This window comes from Panthera uncia, chromosome F1 (assembly GCF_023721935.1).
Source record: "Panthera uncia isolate 11264 chromosome F1, Puncia_PCG_1.0, whole genome shotgun sequence".
Lineage (NCBI taxonomy): Eukaryota > Metazoa > Chordata > Mammalia > Carnivora > Felidae > Panthera > Panthera uncia.
This window is the reverse complement of record NC_064813.1, coordinates 50,622,693-50,649,597: the sequence shown is the minus strand read 5'-3', so window position 1 is coordinate 50,649,597 and position 26,905 is coordinate 50,622,693. Positions and strand designations below refer to the sequence as shown.

The following is a 26,905-nucleotide window of genomic DNA, read 5'->3' as shown; positions in this document are numbered from 1 at the left end:
TAAAGGAAAATGATGGTATTTCTAACCAGACAAAAGACCATCTTTATGCATAAATTTTTGTAGATTTAAAAATACATTTAGTTCAAAATTTTGTTTATATTAATATACATTATAAAAGTGAAAATACTAAAGCATGTGTTTCACAGAGTTTATTTTACAACACAGTTTGCCTTATCCAGATGAACATAATTTTATTAATATAGTCACTTTTGTTTTAGTGACTACTTGTATAATTCAAATTAGCTCAATGACTGCAGAAAAGGGGAATGACATCATCTAAAGGGGAAAGCCATGTTAGTCCATATGGTGTTTTTTCCAGCACACTTATATTTTTTCCCAAGTAAAACCTGGGAAAAACCTCTGCCTGAGAAATCCCTGTCAAAACTGAGTTCTGTATACCATGCCAGTTCAGTCCATGGTCTTTCTTTTTCTTAGTTTGGCCACAGGTTCTGTCCAGGTAGTGCTGATTGCACTATTCTCCCTGGTATTTGTACTTTTAATCCTTGTTTTCATAAATCAGTAGACCCATGTCCTGCTTATATAGTATTTATGTAGGCTACTTTTACTATTTTTTTCTTCTTTTTTTAAAGTTTATTTACTTTGAGATTGAGAGAGTGTACAAGTAGGGCAGGAGGGGAGAGAGAGAATCTGAAGCAGGCTTCACACTGTCAGTGCAGAGCCTGACCTGGGGTTCAAACTCACGAACTGTGAGATCATGACCTGAGCCGAAATCAAATTTGAACACTTTAACCAGCTGAGCCTTCCAGGCACCCCTGCTTTCACTGTTTTAAATGGTAAAGCCCTGTATTTTAATATTTTGTTGTATGCTAGAAATTCAACATTATTTTAACTGTATTATTGCTTTAATTATTTTTATCACGGTAATTAAAGCATTAGTTAATCTTCTTGTTGCACTGTTGCTTAGGACTTCAATTCGTCTGTTTCACACCTGTTTCTCCACAAGTGTATTGACAATTTTCATGTGCAGGTTTGCTTCATGCTATTTTATTAAAAATACATATATTACATTATTGCAGATTGAATATAGTAAAATTATTAGTTAGCACTTGTAAAGGGTACTATAATTGATTGACTCCTAGTACAATAGTTGATTATGACTGACATTATATATAATAAAATCAGAAAAAGAACATTAAGAATCAATGATCATACATTTTCATTTTTTACACTGTAAAATTTCTAGCACAAAGCCAATATAAGAAAACCCATGTAAGTATGAAAATGAAGTCTATTTATTTTGTTATATTATTATGATTTTATTAAATATAAAGTCTTGATTCTTGACAATCAAGTTCTAGTTTAGATATGGAACAGAAAGCTTGTACTGAAATCCTAGAACAGCCTACCCAGGTTAAAAACCATAGTTTTAGGGGTGCCTGGGTGGCTCAGTCGGTTGAGTGAGCGGCTTCGGCTCAGGTCGTGATCTCATGGTTTGTGGGTTCGAGCCCCGTGTTGGGCTCTGTGCTGAAGGCTCAGAGCCTGGAGCCTGCTTCTGATTCTGTGTCTCCTTCTCTCTCTCCCCCTCCCCCATTCGTGCTCTGTCTCTCTCTCAGAAATAAATAAACATAAAATTTTTTTTAAAAAAACTATAGTTTTAAACTAAGGCTATATATTGCATTGTGCCTCATAATTTTATGCTGCAGTCAAGTCTACAGAATGTTGCATGCATGCCACCATTGTATTTACAAATATTAGCATTGACTATTATTTAAACTGTGAGATGCCGACACTAAGAGTACAGGAGACAGAGGAAAATTGTAATTATTAAGAAAAACGAAATAAATATTTGTACAAAAGTCTCTGGATTTGCTGATCTGGGTAAATAGAAAACAATTCTGAGTAAGGGGAAAACTAGCAGGGAATTGAACACAGTTTGAAAATGCTTTTCCATCTATCACAACCTAACGACAACATTTAAATGACAGAATTGGGCAAACTTGGTTGCTATAACAAGCTTTAGAGTCAGTGGCACAGCTGAGAATGCAACATTCACTCATTTGTTTTTTTTGAAACAGTGTTCTGACAAAAATGATTTGAACTCAATTTATTTCTTACCTGAAAAAGACTTCTAAAAGCTGAAAAGGAATGATACCAATTTTATAGGATTTCTACATCTACAGAAATCTGTAGACTCTTTTGTCAACACAGGGGCTTCCTCCATTGATCAAAAAAGCAGGTCACTTATTTTGCTCCTGAACAGTCAACCTGTTTAAACTTGTTCTTTGAGGTTTTAGATTTTTTTTCCTTCTTCTAGTTCATGTGTTTAAAATCAAAATTTAGATTTGGAAAAGGGCTGATTAGATACCTACTCTAGTGACACACTGGGTACTGGGAACATAGACTTGGTGGTTATAAAGACATAATTATCAGAGTTTTGCTTCTGTGGTGAATCATGCTTAAAAATTTAATCTAATCCCATTAGATTTAGAAGATTTACCATGGAAGCCAGAATTATTCAGAGCCTGTATTATTAATATTACTTTTCTTTGATCTGATTACTATTAACTTATAAATTAAGTATATAAATTAAAAATTATGCTATTGTCTTTGTGAAAATTAATAAAGGGAAACCTCATTTAGAATGGAATAGGGAAGCCCTGAAGAAGAGGGAGTACTCATGCACAAATTCCCGTCTCAGCTTATGTCACATTCCTGGACAGGACAAAAGTTCACATTACCTCACCAGGGAACAGAAATATTTTCAGCTTGCCCAGGAACAGCATAGACACTGAGAGACTGCCACAGCTCTGCCAATGAGAAGCCATTATCATGCTGAACTCTTGCTTTCCTCACTAGATTTCTTGTTCAAAGCAGCCCTTCCCAGGTTCCTCCTTTTTTCTCTATAAAGTTCTTTTCCTTTCTTGTCTAGACTTGCCTATGGTTTGCCATAGTCTGCATGTCCTGATTTGTAATTCCTCTGCTATTTCCCAAGTAAACTCATTTTGCTGATAAAATTACAGGTTATTTTATTTTTAAGTGTCACATCTGCTAGCTAGTTTTACCATTAACTAATTGCGTGATCAGTTGTGTATTTTTTCATGTATCAAATGAATTTTTTAATTGAAGTTTTAAGTTTTCCATTTCTATTATTTCATGAAAGAAGTTTAACTCCTAGGGTCATCTAGATTGTTTCCTCTTCTCCCATTAAAACAGTTAAGATAACAGTTAAAATAGATCCTATTCAAGATCTCAAAAACCTACACTTTCATTTAGGGCTATGATTCTCTTTATTTTTTATCCTAGGAACCCTTAGATTGATGTCTTTAATTATAGTTGAACCTAGTAAAATACATACCTCAGGAAACATTTTGAAACTCCTAATGGACTGGTAATGTAAACATTCCTTTGGGGGAAGGAGTAAGAAACAAGTAGGTCCTGGCCACTTTCTTCAGAAAAAATTCCATTAAAACAGGTTTAGCGTAGTAATAGTGTTGAGTATTCTTCATGCATTCACACAATTTTTTACCTTATTTGCAACAAGTAGCACTACTGGCAAAGTATACACATAGAATTTACTTGAACTTTTTTTTTTTTTTTTTGACATCCTTAGGACCATGATTTTATTTTATTTTATTTTTTTATTTTTTCAATATATGAAATTTATTGTCAGATTGGTTTCCATACAGCACCCAGTGCTCATCCCAAAAGGTGCCCTCCTCAATACCCATCACCCACCCTCCCCTCCCTCCCACCCCTCATCAACCCCCAGTTTGTTCTCAGTTTTTAAGAGTCTCTTATGCTTTGGCTCTCTCCCACTGTAACCTCTTTTTTTTTTTTTTTTCCTTCCCCTCCCCCATGGGTTTCTGTTAAGTTTCTCAGGATCCACATAAGAGTGAAAACATATGGTATCTGTCTTTCTCTGTATGGCTTATTTCACTTAGCATAACACTCTCCAGTTCCATCCATGTTTCTACAAAGGGCCATGTTTCATTCTTTCTCATTGCCACATAGTACTTGAACTTTTGAATAAGGGTATTAGCAGATTTAAAGATTAAGAAAAACTCTAAGTGAAAATTTCCATTTATATTTTCAGAATTTAGTATTATTCCAATAATTATAATGATTAGTGGAAAATCAAATTCCAAAAAGCATATTAAACATAAGGATGAATATAGAGAATAAAATGTGTTGTAAACATTATGCAGAGTTTAGCTTACATTAATAGATGGGTGTATGTATGCACATTGCTCAAGTATTTAGGGAACTTCTTTGTTGTATCTAGTTTGTAAAGATAACAAAAAGACCTCAAAGTATTCTTTACATTAGAGTGCATTCACATACCACAAAATCCAACAGATTAGGGAAACTTGTATTTTATTCTATCAATTTAAATAGTTTGATTAATGTTCGAATACTAAGTCTTTAGTACAGTGACATGACATTTTGCTAGTGAATTAATGTAGTACTTTCTAAACATTTATTTCACTGGAGGGAGATGTGAAAGGAAGACAGTGCTTAGTATTTACTTTTTTTAGAAACCTTGATTTTAATCTCTAGACTGATAGGCAATAGAAAACAACATAGCTGATCATAAACTAGACTGAAAGCAATATTGATAAAACACTGTTTAGTTCATTCAAATTATTGAAGATTAAACAATTACACAATAACCTGTTTCTAACGAAAGTGTGGGACAAACACATTTACAATTCAGAAATTTACCTAATTTTTTTTTTAAATTAATGTTTATTTTTGAGAGAGAGAGAGAGGTAGAGAGAGAGGGAGAGGGAGACACAGAATCCGAAGCAGACTCCAGGCTCTAAGCTGTCAGCACAGAGCCTGACGCAGGGCTTGAACTGAGGGACCAGGAGATCATGACCTGAGCTGATGTCAGACGCTTAACCCACTAAGCCACCCACACGCCCCATCTTTTTTTTTTTTTTTTTACACAAAATGAACATACATTTGGAGTTTACTGAACTTACATGATTTTTGAAGAGTAATTTTATGAGGAATCAGGGTCGTTTGTACGGATTGCTGTTAGTTATGTGGCTGGCTGCATGTATATAACCTGATGACTTTCAAAGTTCTGCATTGAATGTATCACTACAGAAGCATTTGTTTTTCTTTTTCTGTTTTAGAAACTTTGATATTTTTTAAACCAGGAAATAAATTTTTGATTGACAAAATTCATTATTCAATACAAAATTGAACAGAATTTTAGCTTAATTCATCACAGTGCCATCTGAAGAAAAACTACTTATAAACTGAATTATTTCATAGCCAGGCAGCTTTATTTGTTGCTTACGCTTATGGACATACTGTTATTTCTGTGTAAAAGTTCCCCTTTCCCCTGACTCAGAAGAATACTTTTACTCACATCCAATATTTGGTCCAAAGATCCTTTCTCAAGTAGCATTTTTCATCTTTCTCGAAAGAGATGAATACTCATAATTTTATGAACTTACTTAAATTCTAGTTAGTTGCTTTATTCATTTGTGTAAGCATTCTTATCTCCAGTAGGCTATGAATGCTGAAAGGTAGACACTTTCTTTATTTTTATCCTCACCACATTGAAATAGTGACTGGCACATAACAGACATTTAATAATAAGCAGTTGTATCAAAGTACCTATGTAGATTATTAAGATGACAAGGGCAAAATAACAAACATCATCACTGCATTAATTTAACTTGATTTTTTTTCTTTCACTTCAGTGCAGGTAAATCTGTAACATCCTTTATACCTTCTTCCTTCCCACAGCATCCTTTTCTTGTCTTCTGCAAAGTACAAAATGGAAGGGTTTTATTAAAGATTGTGACAGGGATGCCTGGGTGACTTTGTTGGTTCAGCGTCTGACTTCAGCTCAGGTCACGATCTTGCAGTTGTTGAGTTCAAGCCCCACATTGGGCTCTCTGTTGTCAGCGTGGAGCCCGTTTTGGATCCTCTCTCTGCCTCTTCTCCACTCCTGCTCTCTCTTTCTCCCTCACAAATATAAATAAGCATTAAAAAGTAAAAATAATAAAAAATAGTAATTGTGAAAAAATTACAGTTGTTATGTTTTACTGAACTGACAATTCCATCTCTAATCTTAATCTCACCTTTTGTCTCATTTCCAACAACCCAAGAACTATTCCCTGGCTAAAGCTACACAAAGACAGTCTTCTTGTTTAAATTCAAGTTGCACTGCTTGTTCAATTTCAAATATCTGCGATCTTAATCTATATAAAATGTAGTAAACACCTAAGCAATTTTAGGGACCCATCTGCCCCCGCCAGTGGTTACATGTATTGAAAGGGAGATATTCTATCTGATTGCATAAATTATATTTAGGACTGAAATTCCATTAAAGGAGAATTTATAAGCATAAAGCAAGGAAACATAGCTACCAGTAATTCAACTAACTCGACTGTAAAGTAATCTGCAATGAATTACAGTGCTACAATATGAAAGAGGACTTGACTAGAAAATTTGGAGAACTCAATTCTATTTCATTTCTTCCTGTGCCTGATATATGACCATAAGTAAATCAAATCCTCTTTACTTCTTTTTGGTCACATTGGCCTAATAGTAAGATAAATAGATATATTAGATTCACTTCTAATTCTAAAATACCACTTAATAATTAATTTGGTAAGTAAACTTGCTTACCCCAAATTAATTTCGGTAAGTAAACTTGCCAGTTTTATTTTTTTTTTAAGTTTATTTTTGAGAGAGAGAGCACAAGTGGCAGAGAGAGGGAGAGAGAGAGAGAATGCCAAGCAGGCTCTGTGCTATTAGCAGGGAGACTAATGCTGGGCTTGAGCCCAGGAATTGCAAGATCATTATCTGAGCTGAAATTAAGAGTAAGATGCTTAACCTATTGAGCCACCCAGGTACCCCCCTGCCACTTTTAAAACATAGTAGTTGTGTCAGACATGAACTCAGTTAACATTCTCAGAATATCTACCATGTACCTAACATGTACTTGAGACCGAGTAGTTCTAGACATAATACATTGCACAACGTGTGATTAGTCATTTTTGTAGTAATAATAAAAAGGTGATAAAATATCTAAATTTCTATAAGATTAGAAAATGGTTAGACATTAAGTAATATAAACCTCTACAAAAAAACCTCAAGATAGGCATTATTATCTACCTCTTATTAATAAGGAAAATGAGATCAAACTTGTTCAAAGGCTTCTAGCTATTAAGCAGCATTTTAATCACAATTACAAGCACGAAAATATATGTTACTACTTTAAACTTTCTTGTCTTTTATTCTAATCCAACTATGACCATAAGTAATATTGATAATATCTATAAATCTACATATACTTTAATATTTTTCTTAATGTAATACATTTGCTTTGATATCGAGTGTTGTACTTTATGGTGGTTTCTATTAAAGGCTAAAAATTCAAATTCTTCTCTTTTTCTTACATGGAGCTTTGGAGTTTTGTCATAGCTTGCAGCTCATTTTTTTTCCCCCATTATCCAAGAAGAGTGTATATACAGTAAGGATAGAATTACTCTTCCTGTGTGTTTTTGTGTAAATTTAAATTTAAATTTGACAATATCCCAAAACTTACAAGAAAATAATAGGTCAAACACAAAGCATTTTCTAACTCTAACATACTTTGGGCCGAATACTTGGTAGAATTCTGATTTACTTTTGTATATGTGGCCATGGACCTGTCAATCACAAGGCAGTGATAGCACGGAAATAAATGAACTGTAAATACACTGTTACAGGCATTCTGATATCAACTGAATAAACTCAATCACATTTCAGTAGACAGACTGAGTCAATATATCACAACAGATGGATGCACAAAGGTGATCATGGGGATGGTTTAAGAACAAAAGACTCACTATAATTGGAATTATTTTGGAGTAACTTCCAGAGCATGAGCAAAAATGCATATATAAAAGCTGGTTCTTGAATAAACAGTATATAAAAACCACTGAGAGTTGTCATGCTATTCAGAGTATAATATATATCTACCAATATGAACAATATTTCATCATTCAAAACTAACAGGTTTTTGAGATCTAGTACAATAGATTTTTATCACTGGTAGCAATGGACAAATAACCCAGTTCAATTGCTGATAATACAAAATACAAATATGAATAATGAAAAGTTACACAATTATGTGTCATATGTAATTGTTAAGATTACTAAAATTTTCTAGTACCACAAAGATTTAGTTGGAACACAAGCATATTTTATAAAAAGGATGTTCAGTCATGGTAGAAATTAAATTAGTACATTGATCAGTTCAGAAACTGTTCCCTAACCCTGCTTCAGTTATAGTCGTACACAATTTATTTATTCAGTAGACTTAAAGAGCTAGTGTTATTGATTCATCTACATGTATCTATATTATTTTTATCTATAAAGAAGTGGAAGACAAATTTATGCTTGAGTAATGCTTAAAATAAACTTTGTTACTTTAGTCTTCTGTTAACTTTAAGACATTACTTGGAGATCCTCCTCTTTGTTAAAACAAGGTATCTTCTGTCTCTTTAATTTTAATGAAAACTTATTTAGTTTGATTTCCAGAATGGCAGAGTTCTGTTTCCCAGATAGCAGCCTGACAAACTCCACAGATATACTCTGTAGCAAAACAAGCAAATCTGGTGAAGGCTACTAAAAATAACTATTTAAACAAGTCCCTGGAAATTGTCCTAAAGGCATAAAGCAAATGAGGAAACATTTATTCAGGAAAATCTACAAATTCTGTGGCATCTGAACTATGACCTGCTTCCTTCATCCTCACCTACCCCAGCTTAGTGAAACACAGAAGTTCCGTTCCATACAGGTGTTGCCAAAAAGATGGATCCCTCTCCCATGAGTTCTCACTCAAAATTTAGTATATCTGACTGGAAGGGGCAGAAATCCGTATTTCTCATCCTCTCCAACTCTAACTAGGAGAGACTAGATTTTTGGTGAGTATGGCCAAGAATCTGGGGCTTCTTTCCTGCATCTAGCCTCTACACATTGGATGGAGATTCTCCCCCCAGTACACAGGCTGAAATTGCAAGGTCCCCAATTGCCTTGCCTTAGTTCACTCAGAGAATAAATCATAATACCAAAAGGTATCAATCAACCCACCTAGCACATAGAGGAACTGACCCAGAGATTTTGCTAGGAGAACAAGCAGTCCATAAGAAAAGACAAATCTGAGGACACTGCAGGAGGACACTCAATTTATTTGAAACAGAATGAGGGGAAGTTAAAAATTATGGGTGTTCTTGAAAATAAATGCTCTTCTTAATTAAGAGCAACAAGGTAACTATTAGCTAGACATCTAGTTTACCAGAGAGAATCAGGAATAGATACAGCTAAGAAGAGTTCTTTTGGGTTTAGAACAAAACTCCCAAGAAATGAGCTCAAAAACTAGCCCTGCTCAAATGTAATTGGACCCAACTGCTAAGGAATTGATGCCCCAGGGCATCATTACAAACAGTAGAGCAATCAACCAGGAATTAGTGAAGCCTATTACCAAATGAGAAAGTGTTAATACCAAATGAGGCAGACAGTTTTAACAGAGAAATCAGAGGAAAAGATAGTCAAAAAAAGAACTGCTAAAACCACTGTCATCCCAAGGACTGTGCACATCCAGAATTGCTCTCTGTAGAACTACAGAAAATACTTGATGTTGCAAGGGGTATAATCTTCCCTAAAATAGCCTAGCCAAGATGCAAGTAAACAACAAAATAAATGTTCAGAGAAGGGGGAGGGGAATTAGTATCTAGACTTAACTATAACATACATTAAATGCCCATTTCTCAATAACAAACTATGAGACATGGAGAGAAACAGGAAAGTTTGACCCACTCACAGGAAAAACAGCAGGCAACGCAAACTTCCTGTGTGAGAGAGACTTTGGATCTAACAAAGTCTTCTTTGGATCTAACAAAGACTTCAAATTAGTCATTATACATTTGTTCAAAGAACTAAAGAAAACCAAGCTTAAAGAAGCAAAGGAAGACATGATGATAATAGAATATATTAATTCCCATGAAATAGAGAATATATGGTAATAGATATTATAATAAGGAATAACATGGAAATTTGGGACTTGAAATGTTCAATAACTAAAATGACAAATTCGTTAAAGGACTCAGTGGTACATTTGAACTAGCAGAAAACAGATGGATAGAGATAATGCAATATGAAAACAAATTGAAGAAAGCCGAACATAGCCTCAGAGAAATGTGGGATGTCATAAAGTGTATCAAAATACAATGGGAGTACCAAAGAGGAAATAATAAAGTAGGGAAAATATTTGAAAAAATAATGGCTGAACACTGCCCTAGTTCCGCTGAAAAATTTTGGCTACATATCCAAGAAGCTCAATAAACTCAAAGTAGCATAAATGCAAAGAGATCCATGCCCAGACACAGCATAGTAAATGCACTGAAAGACAAAGAGTTACAAGAATATTACCCTAGAGTAATACCCCTGGTGTGCTAATGATCACACATGGATCCTTACCCATCCAAATTCTCATTCTTAGACTGTTGAACATTACTTATAGTAGAACAATTACAAAATTCTATTTCCTATTTTACTCCACCAATTTTTTAATTCCTTTCATTTTTTGCTCACCAATTTTACCTGCCATTTAATTGTCTCTCTTTTTCCTACAGAACTGAAGGTTAGGACTACATAAAAAAAAAATAAAACAGGGGCGCCTGGGTGGCGCAGTCGGTTAAGCGTCCGACTTCAGCCAGGTCACGATCTCGCGGTCTGTGAGTTCGAGCCCCGCGTCAGGCTCTGGGCTGATGGCTCGAGCCTGGAGCCTGTTTCCGATTCTGTGTCTCCCTCTCTCTCTGCCCCTCCCCCGTTCATGCTCTGTCTCTCTCTGTCCCAAAAAAAATAAATAATAAAAAAAAAAAAATAAAAAAAAATAAAACAACAACAACAAAAACTTAGGACTTTTTTTTTTAACTGAGTTTCTCATATACATCTGTGAACATAAAATAATCACCTTTGTTTTCATGTTCTCACCATGTACTGAGGCCCATTTAATTTATTATTTAATTTATATTATTTTTTTCCTTTTCATTTTCTTGAGTTTTTCTTTTATTGTTTAATTTCTTCCACACCATTTTTTCTCTGATTATTCTTTTATTATTGAGTTCTAACATGATGGCACTTCCACAAAATTCTTTTAAATTTGTTGTTGTTTTTAGCAACTAATATGTAGTATAATTTTCAAAAAAAGTCTCCATATATAATGGAGACTGTTGTAGTTATTCACCATTGCAGTTACTGTGTTGAATATGCCCTAATTTGGGTAGTTTAGTGTTCTGTAAATTAAATTTGTTTTTTATTTATTTACCTTACTAATTATTCTCATAATTTGCTCAAGTATTGTTTTACATATTTAAAGTTTGTTATTAGTGTACATACACTTACGTAGAAGGTCAGTGGTGAACCAAACAACTTACCATTATATAATGATACACATTTCCCAAATAATGTTTGCTTGTGTTATTTACTATTAGTACAGTTACTCAATTTTATTTTGGTTATAGTTTTTCTATTATGTGTTTTTCCATTTTCTTTCAATTTATCTGTTTTATTTTACATATATTTTGGGTATGCCTTTTAAAAACATAACCTGCAGTGGGGCGCCTGGGTGACTCAGTCGGTTAAGCGTCCGACTTCGGCTCAGGTCATGATCTCACGGTCCGGGTCCGTGAGTTCGAGCCCTGCGTCAGGCTCTGTGCTGACAGCTCAGAGCCTGGAGCCTGCTTCAGATTCTGTGTCTCCCTCTGTCTCTGACCGTCCCCCATTCATGTTCTGTCTCTCTCTGTCTCAAAAATAAAAAAAAACATTAAAAAAAAAAAACATTAAAAACATACCTGCAGTAAAAATGGCTTTAAAAGACTGTAGAAACATGTTTTATTTTCTTACAAATGTCTGGAATTAGGCAAGAGTTTTCAAGCTTCTATGTGCATTCATTGTGCTAATGTCAAAAGTCAAGTCATTGTGGAAGAGGACTACCAAAGGGTATCAATTGTGGAAAGACTGATTCAGAAGAGGGAGGAACATTTTAACTGCCAACCACAGTCTTCCCCAGGATCTTAATGTTTCATTTCTTTCTCTTTTTCTTAAAAAATTTGTTTAATGTTTATTTTTGAGAGAGAGAGAGAGGGAGGCAGAAAGAGGGAGAGGGAGACAGAGAATCCAAAGCAGGGCTTCTCATTTTCTTCCTACACTCAAAACACGCCAACCCACTCCCAAACCTAAAACCATCAAGTTTTCATCTAATTATGATATTTAGATAGTCATGAAGTCCAGAATCTCATCATCTAAATTAGGACCAGATGCAATTAAAGCATCTTAAGTACACTTCTCCTGATACAGCAATGTGGGGCAGTTACCAAAATGCAAGGTCTTGTATTCCAAGAGGATAAGTTCCAATATGCAAGCACTTTTCTAAAAAAAACACTGCATGCATAATGTCTGCTAATCTTCCATTGGTCCAAACCAGAATATCCCAGAACCCAAGGGGGAGGCATTATACAAGAGAATGAACATCAAAAACAGATTTATTGGCGTCACCATGAAATAGTCTACTACATGCTTTCTCTAAATCTTACAATAGCTCTTTTTTTCTTTCCTCCTAATTATAAGAATATTCAATTTTTGTTTCGGAGGAATACTTGTTTCTTCAGCTATTTCTTTGAGACCTTGCATAATCAGTCACTTGCCAAATTGGGCCTTTCAACTACATAATCCAGTAATTCCTCACATAAATTATTAATGCTTCTGAAACACTGAATTTTCTAGTCTTTGATGTGCATATTTATTCAACCCTTGAAAACTTACTTTTTCATAGTAGACATATAGGTCTCTCAGGTATCTTATTGAAACTGCAAAGAATCAATACATACTCTATGAACAAACAAGCCAAGAATGAAGTTTTATTTTTATAATCATAGGATGTCCAGAAAACATTTAAGGTTGTATTGTGTTCCTTTTTTCTTCTCCTTAAATAGATATGGTTTATCCCATAAAGTCCCACTCTGTAGAGGTCTGTTTTACAAAAATTGATTCTTAAACAGTTACTTATATTGATTTCAAATATCTTAGATATTTTCCTTGATAATATCATTCATATGAGCACAGTATGAAAAATCATGTGTAAGAAGGGCAGGTCCAGTTATTTGTATTTAAACTAATTTTGAACAAAATAAATCCAGAAACATTATCCTAAAATGTTTTCATTTTGTGGTCTAATCTTTATAATAAAATATTAGAATAAAAAGATATTTTATTTTTATATTATTTTTATGCTTATATATATAGTTTCACAATTTCCTTCCAATATCAACACAAAATTTCAAACAATAAGTATCACTTGTGAATGGTTAATTAAGGTATTATACTGGAATATGAACTGTTAAGTGAGCAAGGGTTTTTGTTATTTTGTTGCTTGCTCTTACGTTCACTTGCTAAAAGTAGTGCCTGGACTATAAACAGAAGCTCAAGATGTGTTGAATAAATGAATGAAACAAATGGAGATGGAGTAATGCAATTATATCTTCTAAAATCATGTTAGGAAGAAATATAAGGATAATATCAGATAATTTAATATGTGAAAATCTTTTCCATAGCGAGAGAAAAAAAATCATAGGTTCCCAAAATAGATACCCAAAATGCATTTGTATGATAAATTTTAACAAATTTATTGGGAGTTTCAAGTTTTTCTACTATCTACTTTTGATTAGTCAAGTAATTCAATTTGTCTTTACTTTCTTCTTTTTTGAACACACATGGACACTCACACAGCTTTCCGTAAATTAAGGTATTTCAATCAAGAAGAAAAGTGAACCCTTTGCATATTCTTCTCTTAATTTTATTTTTAAATATTCTATGTAATTTATATTTAGTATTGATTAATGTGAAAAATGGCATATAGAAAAAAATTATCTTTGTTTTCCTAATTATTATTTCTGAAAGCTCCCAAAATCTTTTAAGCATGCATGTTTAATATTTTAGTATACAAAGCTAAAGCAAAATTAATTTTCATTTTTAAAAATTTTAATTCCACTGGAGTTAACAAACTCTTAACTATAGAGAACAAACTAATGGTTACCCATGGAAAAGTAGGGGGGGTGGTGATGGATGAAACAGGCAGTGGGGATTAAAGGGCACACTCATATGGGGCACCTGGGTGTCTCAGACGGTTAAACGTCCAACTTAGCTCAGGTCATGATTTCACAGTTCATGGGTTCGAGCCCTGCATCAGGCTGTGTGCTGACAGCTCAGAGCCTAGAGCCTGGTTCAGATTCTCTGTCTCCCTCTCTCTCTCTCTCTCTCTCTGCCCCTCCCTCAGTATGCTCTGTCTCTCTCCAGCTCTCAAAAATGAATAAATGTTAAAAAAAAAAATTAAAAAGCACACTTATCATAATGAGCATGGAATAATGTATAGAATTGTTGAATCACTGTATTGCACACCTGAAACTAATATAACACTGCATATTAACTGTACTTCAGTTAGAAAAAAGGGTGTGTTATAAGTTTCTATGGTTAAAGAGATACTATATTGTCATAATAGCCAAAGTATTCAATAGTAGATTAATTATTTTGAGCACTATACATTTGATCACTAATTTTCATGACTCAATGCAGTTCATATTTTCCCTTCTTTTTTTTTTTTTTAAATCTCCAAACATCTGAATATATGTGTTCAGAATGTTTTAGGCTCTATGTGAGCAAATACTGAAGTGGTAGCTTGAGATCTAAGTGTATTTATTCTTGATTACCAACACACACAAACATACAGAGTGAAGTAGATGATCCTAGGCTAGTCAGAGGCTCTAAGATGTCAACAAAGTGAAACAATTAAAAAAATAATAACAAAGCAAACAAAATTGAACCTGACCGCTGACCTCTGATGGCTGGAAACTTGCCCCTGACTGTGAATATCTAGGAAACACAAACATAAATATTTTCAGGAAATATTAGCAGAGATAGAAGAACATTCCTCAATCAAAAAATAAATTAAGCATGCCCATGTTCTGGAGAACATGAGTGCCTATTCTTCCTTCTTCCCATTCTTTTTCATTTTGGTACCTGTTACCTAAGAGCAAAGTCACCCAGTGATCTGATTTTCCTTTCTTCCTAAGTCACTTAATAAAGAACAACTCTTATTTACATTATACCACCCCTAAATCACCTAGAACAAACAAACATTATATGAAAAGTCTTTTAAATAATATGCTCCAGATTTCCATAAGGTATCTTTCACTTATTGTTTTAAGTTAACTTTTCTTTGACAACAGGTTTATTACTGCTGAACTCTAACAGGTGGGCTTTAATAAAATAGGAGAAATCTTTCAATACCACTTTTTAATCTTCGGGCTATTGGCTTTTTATTTCTGCTCATTTTCTCAATGTCATAAGAATGCTGCTTTACATTCATACATCATGCCATCACTCCTATATGCTTAACTGGAAGAAGAAAAAAATGAAGCCACAATCCTTATTTTTCCCTTTGAAATCGCCTTCTTATATAATAAACATAATCTTTTCCAAATACCCCGTATAGATTTTCCTTTATACCTCATTGACTACTGATAAATCAACCTTGTTTGGAGAGGAAATTGGAAAAATAAATACATGATTAAAAAAATGGCAGTGCTGTGTTTTGATTAGACAAATAGTGAGTTATCCTTCAGGAAAGAAAGAATTCTTTGCAGCTAGAGTTATTAGATCAGGATCACTTCACCTTGATAAAAAAATTAATTTTTGTACCTGAAATAATAATAGTAATAACAATATTTTTATCAAACTTAAAAAAATGGAGGATGATAGAATCTTCATGCAGAATAGTAGAAAAGGAAAATATGGAATTAATGAATCAAAGAGTTTCACTATGAGTATTGGAGTTCCGCATCTGTAGACATACCTGCTACACTTAAGGGCAAAAATATGAAATACATTTAAACTTTGGTTTGTGAGCAAAATTCATTCTGAAAACATGCTTGTCATCCAAAGCACTTGTATATCAAAGCGAATTACCCCATAAGAAATAATGGAAACTCAGATAATTCATTCCGCAACCCAAAAATATTCATATAAAAATGATTACAATACTGTAATATAGTACAAAATAATAAAGGAAATGCAAAATGTAAAGAAAAATACACATATTAACCTGCTATTACCTTTGAAAACATTTGTGGCTGGTGTGAGGGAGACGAGAGAGAAGGGTTATTGTGTAGGATGACGTTTACTATCACTAATGGAATCACTGCTATCTGTTGGCTCACTGGAATCTTTTTCTGCATGGGGGCCATTGTATGTGCTCTCATGGATGTTGACTACAGTACAGTATTCATAAACTCTGTCATATACTGTATTTAACTGACAATAAGGTAGCAGAGGAAAGGGTTTTTTTCTGAAGGCAGCCTGACCTAGAATGAAGCAAAGCATTCCTAAGCTTACTCTCTTATGGAAAAGCAAAGGACTGTCCTCCATACGTGCTCTAAAGTGACAAAAAATACTCTAGTGCCAGTTGTGCACACCTTCCAGTGTTCTGAAAAATCACTGATTTCTGCCAAACACTGTGGCCTGAGACCAAGCATTTGAGCATGGGAGATGATCACTCATAATCCCGCAGTGAGAGAGACAGAGAGAGAGAGAGAGAGAGAGAGAGAAGAACCATTGGCTCAGTTGTGATCATGTGATGTTTGGCATCATGTATTACTTGTATTGCAAGATATCACTCTTTCTATCCAGTTAAAATTTATTAGAAATGTTTGCTCGTCTTGAAGAACACTCACAGAGCAAGTTACTTGCAATCCAAGGTTTTATTGTACTTACAAGACTATTTAAAACCATTGGAAAATGAAAGGAAGACTACATGTTTGCACTTTTCACACATGGCTTTATTTTTTACTGAAATTTGGCTGCAGGAAAAAGTGTTGAGAGTGTCCACAAACCCACAAACAACTATGACACCATACAACACAGCAATTTTTCAAGTTTCCTTTTAGAGGAGAACAGCCCAAGTTTCTCTAATTTTACTTCTTAGATTTGCTTCTTAATCCACAGGAGAATCACGGTTTTGACTTCACAAGTAAACAAATTATAAAATGTTACTTGGAATGAAAATGTGTAATATATATCTGAAAAGACAGTATGTTTTTTGAAAAATATGTGTTAGATATTTGAATATATTGGGAGTCAAATACATATTTGTTTATGTATGATGAATTTATATTTTTCGCAGTATTTGTTCAAAAGAATGAAAGGAATATGACACTGCTAGATACTGAGACCAAAGGAGAGTCCAAAACAAATCCAGTTCCAAGTATCAAGTAGTTGATATTATAGGAGCCCATTTGCAACCAGCTGCTGCATCAAAATTTGTTTTCATTTCCATAACAAAGTAGAATGTGCTTCTGACCCACGTAATAGTTCAAGTGTTTCTGGTTGATGGATGGCTTTCTTCCATGTAGACATTCAAAGATTCAGGTTCCTTCCATTTTATAGCTCTCATGTCACCAAGAACCATAGAATTCTCTATGAAAAGGGAAGAAAGAGCTAGCAGTTTCTGATGCAGAATAACTGTAACATATTCACTGGAGCTCTAAAAATCAAAGTGAGATCATATTGAGAAAAGGTGGATCTTAAAAGACAAAGTTGGACATGGGGACCACAGTCTAGACATGCATGTCTAGACATGAAAACCCATGTTCTTCATCTTGTCTGTGGCTAATTTTTAGTGAATCTTAAACTCACAATCAAAATATTGAAAATGTGTTAGAGGAGAACACAGGCAGAAACTTCTTTGACAGCTGGAGCAACTTCTTACGAGACATGTTGCCAAAGGTAAGGGAAACAAAAGCAAACGTGAACTATGGGACCTCATCAAGATAAAAATCTTCTGCACAGCAAAGGAAAAAATCAACAAAACTAAAGGGCAGACTACAAAATGGGAGAAGATATTTGCAAAGGACATATCTGATAAACGTTTAGTATCTAAAATCTATAAGAACTTATCAAACTCAACACCCCAAAAAACAAATAACCCAGTTAAGATGGGCAGAAGACATGAATAGATAATTTTCCAAAGAAGACATCCAGGTGGCTAACAGACACATGAAAAGATTCTCAACATCACTGATCACCAGGGAAATGCAAATCAAAACCGTGATGAGATACCACATCATACCTGTCAGAATGGCTATAATTAACAACAAAAGAAACAAGTATTGACAAGGATGCAGTGAAAGAGGAACCCTCTTGCACTGTTTGTAGGACTGCAAACTGGTGTAGCCACTCTGGAGATTGACTAAAACTAAAGATAGAACAACCCTACAATCCAGCAATTGCACTATTAGGTATTTACCCAAAGGATACAAAAATACAGATTCAAAGGGGTATCTACACTCCAATGTTTATAGCAGCATTATCAGCAATAGCTAAACTATGGAGAGAGCCCAAATGTCCATCCACTGATGAATGGATAAGGAAGATGTAGTGTATATATATACAATGGAATATTAGTCATCAAAACGAATGAAATCTTGCCATTTGCAACAACGTGGATGGAGCTAGAATGTATTATGCTAAGTGAAATAAGCCAATGAGAGAAGGCAAATGCCGTATGATTTTACACATATGTGAAATTTAAGAAACAAAACAGATGAACACATAGGAATGAGGGGAAAAAAAGAGAAGGGAGGGAAACAAACCATAAAACACTTTTAGTTATAGAGAACCAACTATGAGTTAATAGAAGGAGGTGGGCAGGAGATGGGCTAGAAGGGTGATGGGTACTAAGGAGGGCACTTGTTGGGATGAGCACTGGGTGTTTTATGTAAGTGATGAATCACTGAATTCTACTCCTGAAACCAATATTACACTGTTTGTTAACTAAAATTTAAATTAAAAAAAAAGAAAAAGTAAACTATTCCAAACACATAAAATACTATCAAGTATGAATATAAAAATATTAGAGAACATAGTGTCACTGATAATATATGACTTATTTAAAAAAAAGCTTAATGTTTTGACCAGATTTTATTTATTTTGCCTTTTCACTATAGTTAATTAAATCTTCAGAAGTCATTTGCTAGCTAAATTAGTATCATAATACTTTAATTTTCATGAAATTACAATTAGGCCTGGCCTACTTTGACATTGAAAGGGAAGAGATGGGGGCGCCTGGGTGGCTCAGTCGGTTGAGCGTCCGACTTCAGCTCAGGTCACGATCTCACGGTCCGTGAGTTCGAGCCCCGCGTCGGGCTCTGGGCTGATGGCTCAGAGCCTGGAGCCTGCTTCTGATTCTGTGTCTCCCTCTCTCTCTCTGCCCCTCCCCTGTTCATGCTCTGTCTCTGTCTCAAAAATAAATAAACGTTAAAAAAAAAAAAAATTAAAAAAAAAAAAAAGAAAGGGAAGAGATGCTTGCCAAGTCCATTATGATTCCCAACCACCCTTTGTGGTACTTTTTGTGTAGACTTTATTGTATCAGGTATAACAAAAGTGTTTGAGGAATTACTGTTAATCCCTATAGTCTGTGTCAGTCTCCATTACCTGATATACTAAACAGATGAGGCTACGAAATGGTTAGAGGGAATCAGAAATGATTCATCCAATGTTTGTGTTTTTTTTGTCCTCCTGGTATAATATATTGCATAATTTTACTACAAGGGAGGGCTTAAATGATTCCAAACATTCCCATTTAAAATTACAATTAAAACCCTGTGAAAGGGAGATTTGGTGGATGTCATATAAGAAGGGCAAGTCACAATCTTTCATTTACGTGCAATCTGTGTTATTGGCATCATGTTCTTATGTAGTAAGAATGAAGTGACAGAATACCATCCTCAGTATTGTTTTCTAACCTTCTACTATAACCTCCAAGAATGTGCCTATCTTCTAAGTTATGCTTTTGTGACTTTTAAAATGTCCTCTCTTTCTGCATGAGAATTGGTACATTGAGGCTCATGTCTTAATAGAAGATCCTCTGATTTCCATATACTGGTCCTGGCTTTCAGCCACATGTGTAGTCTTCACTTCTGACAACTAATCAGGTGTCCAGAAAAATATAAAAAGTTTCCCCTTAACAGAAATAGAAAGAAATATATTTGCTTTCTCTTAGGTTGTTTTATTTTTCTTCTTTATAAGTTTTCAATGGGCATGCTAAGAACAGCAAAGAAATAGAAATACTGCTTACTTTTATTTATTTTAATGTTTGTCATTTGTTATTTCTCCCTTGGCCACGTCTCCATAGTCTAAGTTCATATCTTGAAAATTACCCAGTAATTTTTACTACTTCATCCCAAGGATGTCTAGGAAGCATAATGAAAGTTCAGTTTTCAAGCTTTTTACTCCATTTCATTGAAAAAGTGAACAACGAGTCTGAAAACCCATGGAGGTCTGCAACCTCCACCAAGTTGTGTTAAGATAAAAGTTGACGTGTAAAAGTAAATGATACCTAATAGTAAACTTTACTAATGATGAAAAAGATAAAAGCAAGAATCAAGCATAAATAAAATATACCTGAAATTCAAAACTTTTGGAACCTAAAACCATGAGAAATATTTTCTAAAGTAGTTATTTTTCCTGCATCAGGTTATGTGATTTTATGCAGACATGTTGTTTAAAATGTAGCTGTTTTCAGATTTGGTGAGTTTTTCCCCTCCAGTTATAAAAAAATAATGAAGAAAAAATACTTAATACTGACTCCATTTATCCTTCATCCAAACAGGTTTCATTAAAAAATAAGCAATTTAGGGGCACCTGGGTGGCTCACTTGGTTGAGCGTCTGACTTCGGCTCAGGTTGTAATCTCATGGTTCATGAGTTTGAGCCCCACATCGGGCTCACTGCTGTCAGCACAGAACACACTTCGGATTCTCTCTCTCTCTCTCTCTCTCTCTCTCTCTCTCTCTCTCTCCCTCCCCCCCCCCCGCTTCCACTCTCCAAAATAAAAAATAAAGAAACATTTAAAAATTAATAAGCAATTTAGGTAGATTATGTATTGTTAAAAATCTTCTATGAGAGGAGACTTGTATATGCATATTTCTGCTAGTATTATTGTTCTCAGATTTTCTATGTCAGATTCGTTAACCGGGGATCTATGTTTTTCAGAATTCATTCATCTGGTAAATTTAGAAAATACTTCCTAATCTTTAACTTAAAATAAGTTGTTTATGTTTCATTAAAAAATAACAAAATATAAGTTATATAACAAAAGAAATTTTCCTAAATGATTTCACTATTGAAAGATACAGTCACATGGTGAGGGGAATCTTGGGAAAACACTCTGAGAAGCAGCTAGATACCTGAGACATCTGATACAGATAGATGGATGAATGGATGGATAGATAGATACATATGGAGATAGATAAATATCTTGATGTTTAGTAGAAGCCAAGCTGTGATTGCAATATTTCTGTTTTTTAAACTATGAAAGAGAATAGTTTTTATTTACTGTATAATGACATAGTAACCATAATAACCTATAGAATTCTTATTATATTGAAGAAAAATTCTGATTTATAAATACTTGTGTTTATATGAAATACCATTCCTTCAATTAAATTTTCTTGAATTTAATTTAAAAATTAACATTGTTCTACAAAAATAAGAGTATAAAATTGAAATTTAAATGTATAACTGGTATAAAGAATCTGTTTTCCCAATCATGCTTACATTTGAAAGCCATGAGACTTTCATAATTATGCTTCTTCGTTAATAGAAAAGGATTTGTACTCTTGGTAAAATTATTAAACAAGTATATTATTGAAAATGAAACTTATTTAATAATAAAATAATAGTAAAATATGCCTAGACATTGTTCTGAATGTTTACAATCTTGTAATAAATGAATTAATAGAGAATGTTTGAAAAAATATCTTGGCCTTAGATTTAATTAAGTAACAGCTGAACCACATCTGAACTTCCGTGTAGTACACAGTGTGAAATAGAATTTTTAATGTAAAGGTTAATGAGTTAATTAGCCACATTTAAATGTTTAATTCAAATAAATGTTCAACCAGTTAACTGTAAAGTTCAGCCATTTTCTCTTCTTTGCTTATTTGCTCTAAGATTCTTCTCTGAAGTTTGGCAAATGGTGTAACATAAGATTAGGGAGAGAGAACGCAAGAATTTGACCATGTTATTTTGATAAGGAATGTATATTAAAATGAAATATGTAATAAAATCTGGTAAATACTAACAATCTGGTAACCATAAAGACCGTCTCAACTCAGCTTGTATAGTTGTTGGTATATTCCTTCTATTTCATTTGAAATACTTTTTTCTGGTGTATTGCCAATCATCTGAAAACTAAAGAATTCAAAGATAAATCCATTTTCCAATTAATGTCTTATACCTCAGAAAGAGTATTTTCACCGCACTCTTTTTAATAATAATACACCCATCTTCACACAAAAAAATGAAGGAAACAAAGCATGGATACATACCACATGCTATTTCCCTTATTGTTATCTATTTATTCTTTACTTTTCAAATATGAACAGTTTTATTTATATCATAAGAATATGAGGAAACATCTTTAAAGGGTTATATCTACTTATTGTTTAGGGTGGTTTTAGAAATAATATACTGGAGTGCCTGCATGACTCAGTTGGTTAAGCGTCCGACTTCGGCTCAGGTCACGATCTCATGGCTCGTGAGTTAGGGCCCCATATAGGGCTCTGTGCTGACAGCTCAGAGCCTGGAGCCTGCTTCAGATTCTGTCTCCTTCTCTCTCTGTACCTCCTCCACTCGCACTCTGTCTCTCTTTCTCTTTCTCTCTCGCAAAAATAAACATTAAACAATTATTAAAAAACCAAAAAATAATAATAATATACTATACATATAAGTGGCTCAGTCAGTTGCGAGTCTGACTCTTGGTTTCAGCTTAGGTCATGACCAGGGTCATGGGACTGAACCCTGTGTCGGATTCCGTGGTGAAAGTGGAGCCTGCTTAAGATTCTCTCTCTTTCTCCCTCTGCCCTTCTCTACTCATGCTCTCTCAAATACTACTCCTACTACTAATATACTATACATAATGAGGAAATTATAGTTGGATTTTTCCATTATAATATTTTTAATATTATAGTGTTTTCATTCACCAAATAAGTAATATTCTGAACCTATATATAACTTGCTCAAAAAATGGAGTCTAATATACATTTTAATAAAATGCATATAATAATTTTAACTGGTTATGCAGCTCAACATACCTCTATCTTTATGGTTGCTATTTATTTTAATATCTTGGTTCATCTCTGTCATTTGAGTTTTTGAGTTCTAATCCATATATTTCCTTTCATAACTGCCAGAACCACAATTTTCCATTGGAATGGATCCACATTAATTAGCTCTGTCTGCTTTTACCCACTGTATTTCTTTTATCTACAATCCTTCTTACATTTCTGGCTTAAATGCAATTTGCTCATCAGCATTAAACACACCATTCATGATTCTACACTCAAAAAACAAAATTGCGGGATTATTCAGAGAAAACAAGCACTTGACTCCTTTTCAAAACTGTCCTCAATTATTTCTCAATTCAAAAGAGAAAATTGAAGTCACACTTCTGTTACTATAACACGGAAGCAGAATTTCGGAGAAGCCACAAGACTTGAGTCAATCACAGTTACTGCTATGATATGAATAAGCTTTGAATAAAAAGACTCAACACTTCAAGTACGTGCTTCAATTAAGAATTGAGGGTTAAATTTACTCTATGGGATAAGAGAGACCGAATTTAGTAACTTAAGTATAGCCAAAGGCAAGGAATAAGGTAATTTATCCTTTAGTACTTTAAAATATATTTCAAGTCTCAAATATTATCAATTACTGTATAAGCATAATAATCAAAATTGTAGCTATTCTAAGATTTTCATATAAGTACTAATATGACTTAGTTAAGACTATCAGTTTCTCATAGGCAGAGAATACTAGTTAAAGTTCCATCCATAATTAATCTTTCTGTCACAACTTTAAATATACACAGTATTCGCTGAATAAATCTAAATTTAAGAATCTTTCCCTTTTAATGACTTTCACTACTTTGTTTTACCAGCTCCAATGTCTCATATAATAAGTCAACACAAAACCTACCTCTATTCCCTTTCTTTTTAAATTGGCAGCTATTTTCTGAACTCCATAATTATTTTGCCACTACTGGTTATCATAGAAGTGTTTGCTTTCTTGTGAAATGCAAAGTTTTCTGTCTCCTGCCTGCTTATGAGAATTTTGATTTTGCCATATCAGTTTGTTCCACATCTGTTCCTCTTTAGTGAGTTATGTTTTGCTGGACAGTTTTCCTGGGTGCTGGTGATGTATGATCTGGAGAAAAGGAAGGGGTAGGAGAGAGTGAGGAGAGGACTGGGAGGAGTAAATTTATGGGAAGCTTGCTGGAGGAGTACTTAAGACTGGGCAGCTCTGCTTTGTAACATTATTCAGAGAGTGATTGGGTTTCTCCATCTGTTTGCCCACAGTTTTTGCAGAGCATGGATTTTGTCCATCCTGTCGAAAGAGCTCACCACTCCCACATTTGGCTTCAGATATAGGGCTGGAGGGGAAAAGGCAGTGAAGGGTGTACAGCTTTGTTCTGAAGATAGTACACAGAAGTTGGCGCGTAGCATTTCTGTTCATATTTTATTTGACAGAACATAGTGATGTGGTTACACTGAGCTTCAAGGTTTTCTGGTTTGGCACTAAAACTTGAGTTGATAGTTTCCATTACTAAACTAAAAATGGAGAGAATAGATAACTTGAAGACAACTAAAATTATTAGCTAAAAAATGAATAAAATAAAAATTAATGGCCCTGAGCTTTTCTTTCACTCACTGAGATATAACATCTTGATCAGAAGCATCTCATTGACCTAGCTAACAGAGGATTAAATAAGTAATATCAACCGCTCATGTTATTGTTGATTTTGTCCAGCAAGAATATTCGCAGGTAAACTTACTATGTGAAAATGAATGTACAGCATTTAATTTATTTGTTTCCTATTTAAAGAGTATTTATTTATTTTTTAGGTTTGTATTTAAATTCCAGTTAACATACAGTATAATATTAGTTTCAGGTTAATTTGTTTGCTTCTTCATAGTTCACAAGTAGGTTTTTTTAAATAGCGATTCCATTTACAAATATATTTTATGTTTGAATTTGTCTCAGTTAAAAGAGATAGCTTAAATAAAGAATTATTTTTTTATCATTAAGGTTCAGTATAATTTTAAAAATAATCAACTCAAGAAAATAAGGGACTACATTTGTGTAAAAATTACTTGCTCTCAAATGATTACTTTATACTGGTAATGTGCAAATCAGTTATGAGAGTAGCATGAATTAATGAAACCAAATTAGTAATTATTTAAAATATACCCTTAAAATGCATAGTTTGTGTTTTTATTTATTCTCTTATTTCTTGAAGAATATTTCCAGATTTCAAGTAAACATACTAAGTAATGTTTGTGTATTAAATGCTAATTGGTTCTAAATTATGAACTGCATCCTAAATGTAGAATATTCTGTTTACCTGTAGGTTGCTGGTCATAAAGCCGAGAAAATCAGCTCATATAAGTTATGTTAATTGTAACACACAAACGTTATTCTTCATGCCAAGTTTATAATTGAGACTGTTTATTTTGCAGGATGTTCAAGAGCAGCTGTGGGCTATAACCAAGAGGAGTTATCTTTGCATTTTTCATTGTTGCTTGGTGAGTGCCTAATTTTTTCTCTGATATTTCCTCATGTAATGATTACAATTAAAATGTGATATTTTTATTCCACTCTGTGTATTAATTTTAAAACCACTAATTTAAAAGTTTTAACAATGGACATGCTATTTTCTTGTAATTAATTCATAATAGAATATATTTACTCTGATGAGACAAAGACAAAACACACTAATAAATATGCAATCTGACTTTTATGGTTTTAGAAGCAGAAACAATGTAGACATCAGTGTTGACGGATGATTGAAGAAATTGGCACTATACAATTCATTTGGTTAAGCTAAAAGGCTCCTCAAGTTCTCTTTATGTTTTTGTAATACCCTTAAACAGTATTTTTATAAGCATGACATACAAGTGTATGGGGATGAAAAGGAGCACATAAATAAATGTGGGCTATCCCTCACTTTAAATAAAAGTCATCCTGTGTTTATAGTTATGTGGAAATCTTTATTCGTATTTTTAATCAAGAAGAACAGTGATTTCATTTTCAATTGGTCTGTAACCTCCTCTATAATATAACTTATATTATTCGTCTTGAATCACAGTTGCAGGGTTTAAATACATCTTTAAACAACACAGCTAATTTAGCCATTATGATAGATGCTTATTCTTTTTGTTGTTGTTGTTTATTTATTTATTTTGAGAGAGAGAGAGAGGGGGAGGGAGAGAGAGAATCCCAAGCAGACTCTGCATTGTCAGTGTGAATCTCACAAACCATGAGATCATAACCTGAGCCGAAGTTGGACCAAAGCGGGACACTTAACCCACTGGGCCACCCAGGCACCCCTAGATGCTTATTCTTATAATGAGACTTGTGTCTGTAATAGGTATGGGCTTTAGACTGGAACTTTATGTGGGCTTTAAGCAGGGACTGTATGGGTCCTTGGGATGTCTCTCTTGGGAAGCATGTATGTGAGTAAATTTTATCCATTTAAGGAAAATGGAGTAAGTGGTTAGTAACTACAAAACTAGACTATAGCAGAGGCTATGTTATTTTTTCACTGAACTATCTTTGCTTGCCCTATATATGAATGAAAGGCTAAAGAAGAAATGATTCTGCACTCTCCAATATAGTAGCCAAATGCCACATGTATCTGTTGAGAAGTTGAAAGGTAGATACTGCACTGGAGGAACTTAATTTTTAACTTAAGTTAATTTAAACTTAAAGACCTACATAGGATTTATAGCTACGGTAGCAGAGAGTATAGCCCTGAAAGTTAG

General features: G+C 33.9%; 1 long non-coding RNA gene across 1 annotated transcript in view; it reads left to right on the top strand.

Moving 5' to 3' along the window:
• Nucleotides 1-26,116, top strand: part of LOC125925517 (uncharacterized) — a 70,434-nt gene extending 44,318 nt beyond the window's left edge. The window contains exons 2-3 of the long non-coding RNA XR_007458853.1: nt 25,601-25,666; nt 25,891-26,116. This is a non-coding gene — a long non-coding RNA (uncharacterized LOC125925517). The remainder of the gene's footprint in view (nt 1-25,600; nt 25,667-25,890) is intronic.
• Nucleotides 26,117-26,905: the final 789 nt, after the last annotated feature.